This window comes from Emydura macquarii, unplaced genomic scaffold, assembly GCF_026122565.2.
Source record: "Emydura macquarii macquarii isolate MOO-44397 ecotype Brisbane River unplaced genomic scaffold, CSIRO-AGI_Emac_v2 contig_369, whole genome shotgun sequence".
NCBI classification, from domain to species: domain Eukaryota; kingdom Metazoa; phylum Chordata; order Testudines; family Chelidae; genus Emydura; species Emydura macquarii.
Genome location: NW_027130506.1, coordinates 9,795,981 through 9,804,083, shown reverse-complemented (window position 1 = coordinate 9,804,083; position 8,103 = coordinate 9,795,981).

The following is an 8,103-nucleotide window of genomic DNA, read 5'->3' as shown; positions in this document are numbered from 1 at the left end:
AGGTCGCATTCAAATGCTGGCCAGAGTAAGAGGGGTGCTGGTGGTGACCTTGTAATATTTAGCCTGTGGGTTAGAGCACTCTCCTGGGATGCTGAAACTGTTCTACTGTGTATAAATAAGTAAAGACAAATCGAAGAGGGGGACTGGATGCTGGGTCTCTTACCTCATAGCTGGGTACGCAAACCACCAGACTACAGAGTCATTCTCGTTCATGCTCTCTGGGCCTATGACTCTGTGGCACAGGCTCAACAGGAGAGACTGAGGGAGCCCCACATCAGAATAACCCATACTCAGAGCACTCTTCTGAGGGGTGGGAGGCCCCCGTTCAAATCCAGTCTCCCCTCTGCCTGAGTGGGGAATTGAAGAGGGGTTTTCCACATTCCAGGTGAGAGCTCTGACCATTGGGAGCTAAAAGCTACAAGGGAGGCATGACAACCAGCACTTCCTCCAGCCATTTTGTGGGGCATGAGGCAGGTGCCTAACACCCTCACAAGAAACGACTTAGGCTCCTAAATCTCCTAACTGCAGGCACCAGGTCCCGTTTGTGGACTGATGGGCAGAGATAGGCACTTCCCTGCAACCCAGACTTAGGTACCTGTCTTTGGGAGGGAGACAGGAGTTAGGCCACATCCCTCGCATCAGCATCTCCCCTTGGCTAGCTTAGGTGGCTCCCTGCCTAGCGTGCTGGATTTGTGGATCACATTCATTGTGTAGGAAGCCTAGCTGCCTAATTCAGCTTTGGGTATCACAGTCTTGTTCCTAGGTGCCAAAAAGTTAGGGGTTGTGGACGTGGGCCTAGAAGCTTTTCCTTAGCAATCCACTGTGATGTCAAAAGCTTCTGCATTCAGTGCAGGCTCCAGCAGGGAGAAGATGGCCTGTCTTTTTCAGGAAGAACTGGGGGATAGAGAAAATGACTGTCAATGTTCCAAGATGCTGTACAGATAGTATTGTTTAGCACTTACATGGGGCTTTTAAAATTCAGAGCATGTCACAGACATTAAGCTATCACCGTGACTCTCAGAGGACTCATTCATGTCTGTAAGGCACGGTACTGGGTTAAAGGTGCTACAGAGCGGGAGGGGGACCCACTGGAGCATTCTGCCTTAGGAAGAACATGTTCCCAAGGATGCAGAGGAAGTTCACTTGCCGCTACAGGCCTTCACTGGGGTCAGCCAGCCGGCTCTATTGGCCAGCGCATGTTGGGGACAGAATGACACATCTTGCTTCTGGGTATATTGAGACAGCTCTTCACTGGGTCCAACTTGCTTCTTACACTATGTGTGGCCAGGCAGCTCCACTGGCTACTTCATGGAAGAAGAATGTAGTCATGGCATCACAGGGCAGAGGGAGTGGATGACTGCTTCCATGCTCCCCTGAGATAGGAATCATTATCCCCATTTTACGATCTTTACACTGCAATTATAAACCAGCTGACTCGGGCTCAGAGGGCTCAGGCTAAGCGGCTGTTTAACTGTGGTGTAGACAGTTGGGCTCAGGCTGGAGCCTGGACTATAGGACCCTGCGAGGCAGGAGGGTCCCAGAACTTGGGCTGCAACCAGAGCCTGAACATCTACAATGCAGTTAAACAGCCTCTTAGCCTGAGTCCTGCAAGCCGGAGTCAGCTGGCACGGCCAACCGCGGATGGCTAATTGTAGTGTAGACATACCACAGAGAGTCACTTATCACTGCCAGGACTCCTGCCTCCCTCGCCTGTGCCTTTACCGAAAGGTTTGTGACATGGTCTGAGCAGTGAACAAAGAGCCCTGCGTTCTCATCCTGGAAGGGCCACTGACTCACTGGCCTCTGGCAAGCTCTGTGACTCAGTTTATCCTTTTGTGAAATGGGGACAATTATATTACTTCACATCAGAAAGATGCTGTGAGTAGAGGTGGATAAATCGCGGATTTTTTGGTTTCCTGACAATTCCAAAATATCCAAGAAAGAAATGAAAAGTAGTTTCAGTTCAGGTCGAACCAAAAATGATTTTTTTAAAAAAAAGAAAATTTGGTGAATTGAAAAGTCAGAAAACATTTTGAGTTGGGTCAAACAAAATATTTTGTTCACACTGACTCGAAAATTTTCATTTCAATTTTGGGCTTTTTAGCTTAAGCAAAAGCAGGTCTAAATTCCCTAGCCGGAGGAAGAGATGCCCTCCTTATCCCTGTAGTTAGGGGACTGTGATAGACTGTGGAAGACCTGGGTTGAATTCACCCCAGGCCCCTCTACCTGATATGGAGAAGAGATCTGACCTGGGGTCTCCCACGTTGCAGCAGAATATCCTGGGCTGTTCAGGGGTGTATCACTCTTTCAATCTTTCTTGTTGAAGCTCTTCCCCTATCTTCAGATACTTAGTTATTGAAGCAAGTCCTAGAACTGGGGGCTTTTAGAACCTAGGGCAGTGCCAACTACCAGACCATAGAGTCTTTTCCTGGCACAATGACTCTTCATTGTCATCATGAATGACAATGGCCTGCAGCTATGAATGACATTGTTGTCAGAATCCCTTGTAAATTCTTGACAGCCTGTCGTGGACAATACACAGCAATTCCTAATGTAGCCCTATGTTTCTGATTGCTCCCAGTCACTGCCTCTCTTTAAATTGAAACGCTTGCTTTAGAGCTGTGGTGCTGAAACTCATTATTATTAACAGTAGAAGTAGCATATTAGCACCTAAATGCTCCAGCTGAGGTTTGGGGCCCATTGCGATTGTACAGAGCCTATCACAGGAACATAAGAATGGCCCTGCTGGGTCGGACTAGTGGTCTATCTAGCCCAGTGTCCTGTCTTCCAGCAATAACCAATGCCAGCTGCTTCGGAGGGAATGAACAGATCAGGCAATCATCAAGTGATCCATCCCATGTTGTCCACTCCCAGCTTCTGGCAAACAGACGTTAGGAACAGCCAGAGCATGGTGTTCGATCCCTGACCATCCTAGCTAATAGCCATTGGCGGACCTATCCTCCATGAACTTATCTAGTTCTTAAATCACATTGAAACTGCCTGCACTGAGGAGTTACGCTCTAAATAAAGAAGACAGAGGAAGGGTGGGAGAAAGGCAATGTTATTATCAGCCTCATTTTACAGAAGGGGAACTGAAAGACTTGCCCAAGGTCACATAGGAAATCTGTGGCAGAGCTGGGACTAGAATCCAGGTCTCCTGAGTCCTAGTTCACTGCTCTACCTCAATAGCTTAGTTAAACTAGCTGGAGTGGGGGTGGGAGTAAATAAATGTGTATAATTTCCTAGACAGCAACATAAGATCCTCTTTGCTTTCACATTCTTTCATTTCATCATAAAGATCCTTTGGTGCCTGCTGTGCAAACCACCCCACTTTAAAACAGTACTCTTGGTATAGATCACCCCAGGCCTTGCAGAACTGCAGAGGGTTCAAGGAGCATTTCCCCCTTTTTGCATCCCATACAAGACCCAGGGATAGTCACAGCCTGTGTGCTTGAAGGAGCACAGAGACCATGCATCCCTGGGCTTGCAAAATTACCCCAAAGGAGTAGAAAGGGGAAAAGGTGAAGCTGCGGAGCTGATTTCATGAGGAGCCAGATATCATGGTGCATTCTGCAGTGTCCCCAGCATCTGCCAGGGAGTTTATGGGATTGTGTGATGTGAGTGGGGGCTGCTGCACCTCTACTTTCTTTTCAGGCCTGTTCTTAAATGGAACTATGTCTCCCCTTATTAGGAAGGCAATTTACCTGAATGCAGCATCTTTATTCATCAGATTTCCTGCTTATTTCCTGTCTAAAGTCATAATCCTCTGTGGCTTCATAATCACTATTCCACAGCAATCACTCAGGAGACTTACAGGTAATTAGGACCTCAGGTGGGTGGATAAATGCTCCACATGCAAAAGTCCTTCTTTTATGCAGTTGTTCTTTGTAATCAAAGACGATACCACAGAAACACAGAATTATCCCCAGAACGAGAGAATGCCACAGGGCTGGACTTGGTGCTTTATTGTTGCATAGGAAGACGAGGTCACTCCCCCTAGGAGTTTAGTGTCTCAGGGGTAGGCTGTTCCATGTAGGCACCTCCTTCAGCAGCTAGACATGCAGAGCATGATAGAGGGGTTGTACCTCAGGAATAGATGGGTGGGAAATGGTTTTCCTATCTCTAATAGAATGCTAAAACTAATGTACAGCCACTAAGTGGTGTCATGAGTAACATAACTTACCTGATCTGGTATACACAGCAGTGCCTTAATATATCTCATAGAGAACACAGCTCTTGTATCTCTCTCTATTGTGGAAGCTCTGTATCCAGTCCAAATCTGCTACAGAAGCCTGACCTGCTAGTACACCTGCTAGTAGTACTCATGGACAAAGAGTAAATTTCCTGGTGTCAGAAATAAAGGTAGCCTAATTGGTGTCAGGGGAGAACAAAGACAGAAGGAAGCAAAACAAAGGATGCAAACAGAAGGTGGAAAAAGCAACAGAGTTTGCAGGATCTCAACAGCATGCCACTTTTCAATGCCCCAGAGAACTTTGGCTTTGACAGACCTTCAGAATGGACAGATTGGAAACAACATTTTGCAAGATTTCCACATTGCTACTAAACCCCACAAGGAAACGTAGAGGTGCATGGGTGGAATAGTCCCAGCACTACTCAGGACAAGGGCTACAATTGTCTCTAGCCCTTGTGTGAGGTGTGCACAAGGGAAGGCACTCTCCTCAACCCTGTGCACATGTGCAAAGGCCAGGCACAATCTGGTCCTCATTTAGACACAACATAAAAAATAAAGGTTCAGGAACGAGTGAGGAAGCAGACTGAGGGCTCTAAATCTGAATTTTGGGTGGGGCACAGTAATTTGCCTTATCAGCTCTTTGGATCAGTTCATACACTGTTGAATGTACCTGTTAGTGCTCTGTTGGGACTGTTTGTTGAAGCAGCTGCATCTACATGGGTCCTTCATCTGTAAAAGCTGCTCTGTTAAATATTTTTGTGGATCTTTGTGGATCTGGGTCTATGTGTCTAGTTTTGCTTTTGTGAAAGTTTGGCACATGCACAAGTTTCATTTGATCACAAGAACTACTAGCTGCATTGGGTAGAAAAGACAGGATTATCAACAAGAATCCAGCACTACCTGTACTTTCAGAGCACATAACGCACAGAGATAATTTCCATTTCATTTCAATATCAAGACAAGCGCTGACACCAACTTCAGAGAAGATGGAAAAATAAGCTCTACCCTCTTCTCAGCCCTCTCTTCTTAATGATCTCTTGGTTCTTTTCCTTCCACTCATGGCTTTTTCCATGCCACTCTCCAACACCCCAGGCTTGACACTGACTCTCCACCCTTCTCGATGAAACATTATTTCATCCTCCTTCAAACTCATTTTTCATTTAGTAAGGGAGTGCGATGGGAAGCTACCTGTGCCCAGCAGATACTTGTCCTATTAAATCAGCCAAGGTGCTACACTGTTCAGGAAAATGAGAAATAAAAGGAAGGCTAAAATTGCTGAGCCTTCACCCATACGGCTGATGTGGGCAAAACGACAATTTCACCTGAAGTTGATTAAGCCAGAGGGCTACATCAGGAGTGGCAGAATTTATTACTGTGATGCCACCTTCATATTTAAAAATTGGGCAATAGGTTCTGATATGTTTGATAATCTGTCGTGGGGAGCCACACTCGCATGCCTGGGAGTACTTGATTTTCCATTTGTGCATTAAGTGTCCACATCTGCCATGATTGGTTTGGATTCGGTTCGGAGTTGACCAAGATGTCCAGGGGAGGTCGAACCTAGGAACTTTCTGCATGGGATCCGGCATGAGATGCTTATTTTTTAAGTCTCGTTTAGCCCAATCTGCTTACCAAGCCTCCTTCTGATCATAGCCTGATTGCATGAGGCTAAGCCAATATTCCCAGAAAAATTGAAGTTAAGAGCCTAAATATAGCTTTGTGGATCTGGGCCACAGAGTGTTCATTCTGCTTTTGCTTTAACTAGACGTTCTGACTTGCTGAACTCACTGCAGTAAATTGCTGGTGGAGTGTGAACAGAAAATCCCGACTCATGGAGAACACAAGACAGGGCTATGGGAGTGGGACTTTATGCTGGACTACTCTGTTGTACTGCACTCTGAAAAGCCTTGGGACTGAGTTTCTGTTCTGATGACCGGGAGATGATAGAGCGATGTTCGGTCGCCGAGTTGATGGCATTTGTCGTAAATTCTTCCTGAACAGAGTGGGCTGCGTGAAGGCTGCCAGCTTCCACCTCAAGGAAAGTCTACACAGAAAAAAAAAAAACTCAAAAAACCACAGCAGAGAGTCTCAGAGCCCGGATCAGCTGACTTGGGCTCATGGGGCTCGTGCTATGGGATTAAAAATAACTGTATATGTGTTCGAGCTCAGGCTGGAGCCGAGGTTCTGAAACCTAGTCAGGGGGAGGGTCACAGAGCCCGAGCTCCAGTCCAATCCCGAATGTCTACTTTTAACCCTATTGTGTGAGCTTCACAAGCCTGAGTCAATTAGCCCAGGCTCTGAGACTCACTGTCATAAGGTATTTTCTGTGTAGATGTACCCTTAGACGCAGGAAGAGTTTGAAGTCAATGGGAGTCTGAGTAGGCACTGGGGTACACCTCCAGAGAGATCAATGCCAGATTCAGGTCTTTGGCTGCTTCTATACCCCTGCAGATCTGAAAGGGAAAAATGGTTTGTGAACCTTGGTCCTAGCTGACAGGCCAGATTAACACATAGGCAAAGTAGACACATGCCTAGGGGCCACATTCCTCTCGCCGCTGCGGTTTTATGCGTGAACTAAAAGAACCCCTTTGCTTTTGAGTGGTGTCACAACCACTTGCTTTTGAATGGTGCATCAGGTGGGCAGAGCAATTCAAATTTGGCCTGGCTATCCCTCCATCACGGTGAGCAGCAACAGAATGAGCTGCTAGTCCCAACCAATCCATAGCATGGCCAGCCTGGATATGCTGAAGGTACTGTACAGCTGTTTGTTGTTAATCATGAGACAGCAGGGGCCCAGAAGTGTATGTTTGCCTACAGCCCAGTGATGAGTTTATCCAGCCCTGCTAGCTGACTGACTTTGGTTGAACTGTATGGGGCTGGGACCTGGATGGATAGCATCACCTGTAATACAAAGATAGTGTCGCCGGCTCTTGTGATATTTTGTGCTTTTCCTAAACCACTGTTTTGGGAATCATGTCACTACAGGAAGTTTCTAGCCCTCATGATTGTGAAGAAAGCTAGAAAATATGAACCCAGGCATACTCGTACAGGCTGAAAAACCAGCAGGGAAATCAAAAGAGCCCAATGTTAATTTTTTTTCCTTTTAAAATCTTATGATTTGTAAGCCAACCACCTGACTTTTGGGGGCCTGACTCATGATTTTTAATGCTTCGGGCTGGCAGCAGTGCAGATAGTCTAACCTTCCTGGAGAGTACCCACAGAATATGATGATATACTGCGAAATTACCTCACTTCTTTTCACGGAGCAGCCCTATGCAGCAGATCACTATTCTGGCCAAAGAGTAAGGGAGCAGAACTAGTGTTCTCCTCAGTTCCCAGCACCGACCCGCTGTCTCCCACTCACTTGTTTCCATGGGGGAGTATCAGGCATGTAACTCTCACTCTGCCCCCGAAGGCTAGTGTCACAGTTTGAACTAGGGAATGGGGGTGGGCCTTGCTCTTCATTACCTACTGCATGACTGAGTCAGAGCAGTGACAGTCTAGCCCTGTGTAATGTCACTTATCCTCTCTCTGCCTTTCTTTCCCTACCTGTGAACTGGCAGCAGTGAATTCTGGGACTTAATCAATGGAGTGTTTGTCAAGTGCTGGGAGAATCTAGGACAGAAGATGCTGGAGAAGTGCAAAGTATTGTTGTTATTTTATTCTCAGGGTATTGACACCAGCTGCTCCCAAGCTCCAAAGGGTGTGGGCCTCCTTAATTATCAGAGAAATAATGGTTGATGAAACTGGGATGAGCAACTTTTATACTGCCTCCTGTTCCTGGAATATAAATAAAAATGCCACCCCCACATGGCTAGATGAATATTTAAACCTTATTTTGTTATTGGCTTTCTCCTCTGTTTATGCAGTTCCTATCCTATCATGAGTTTATTAAACTCTACTCTATAAGG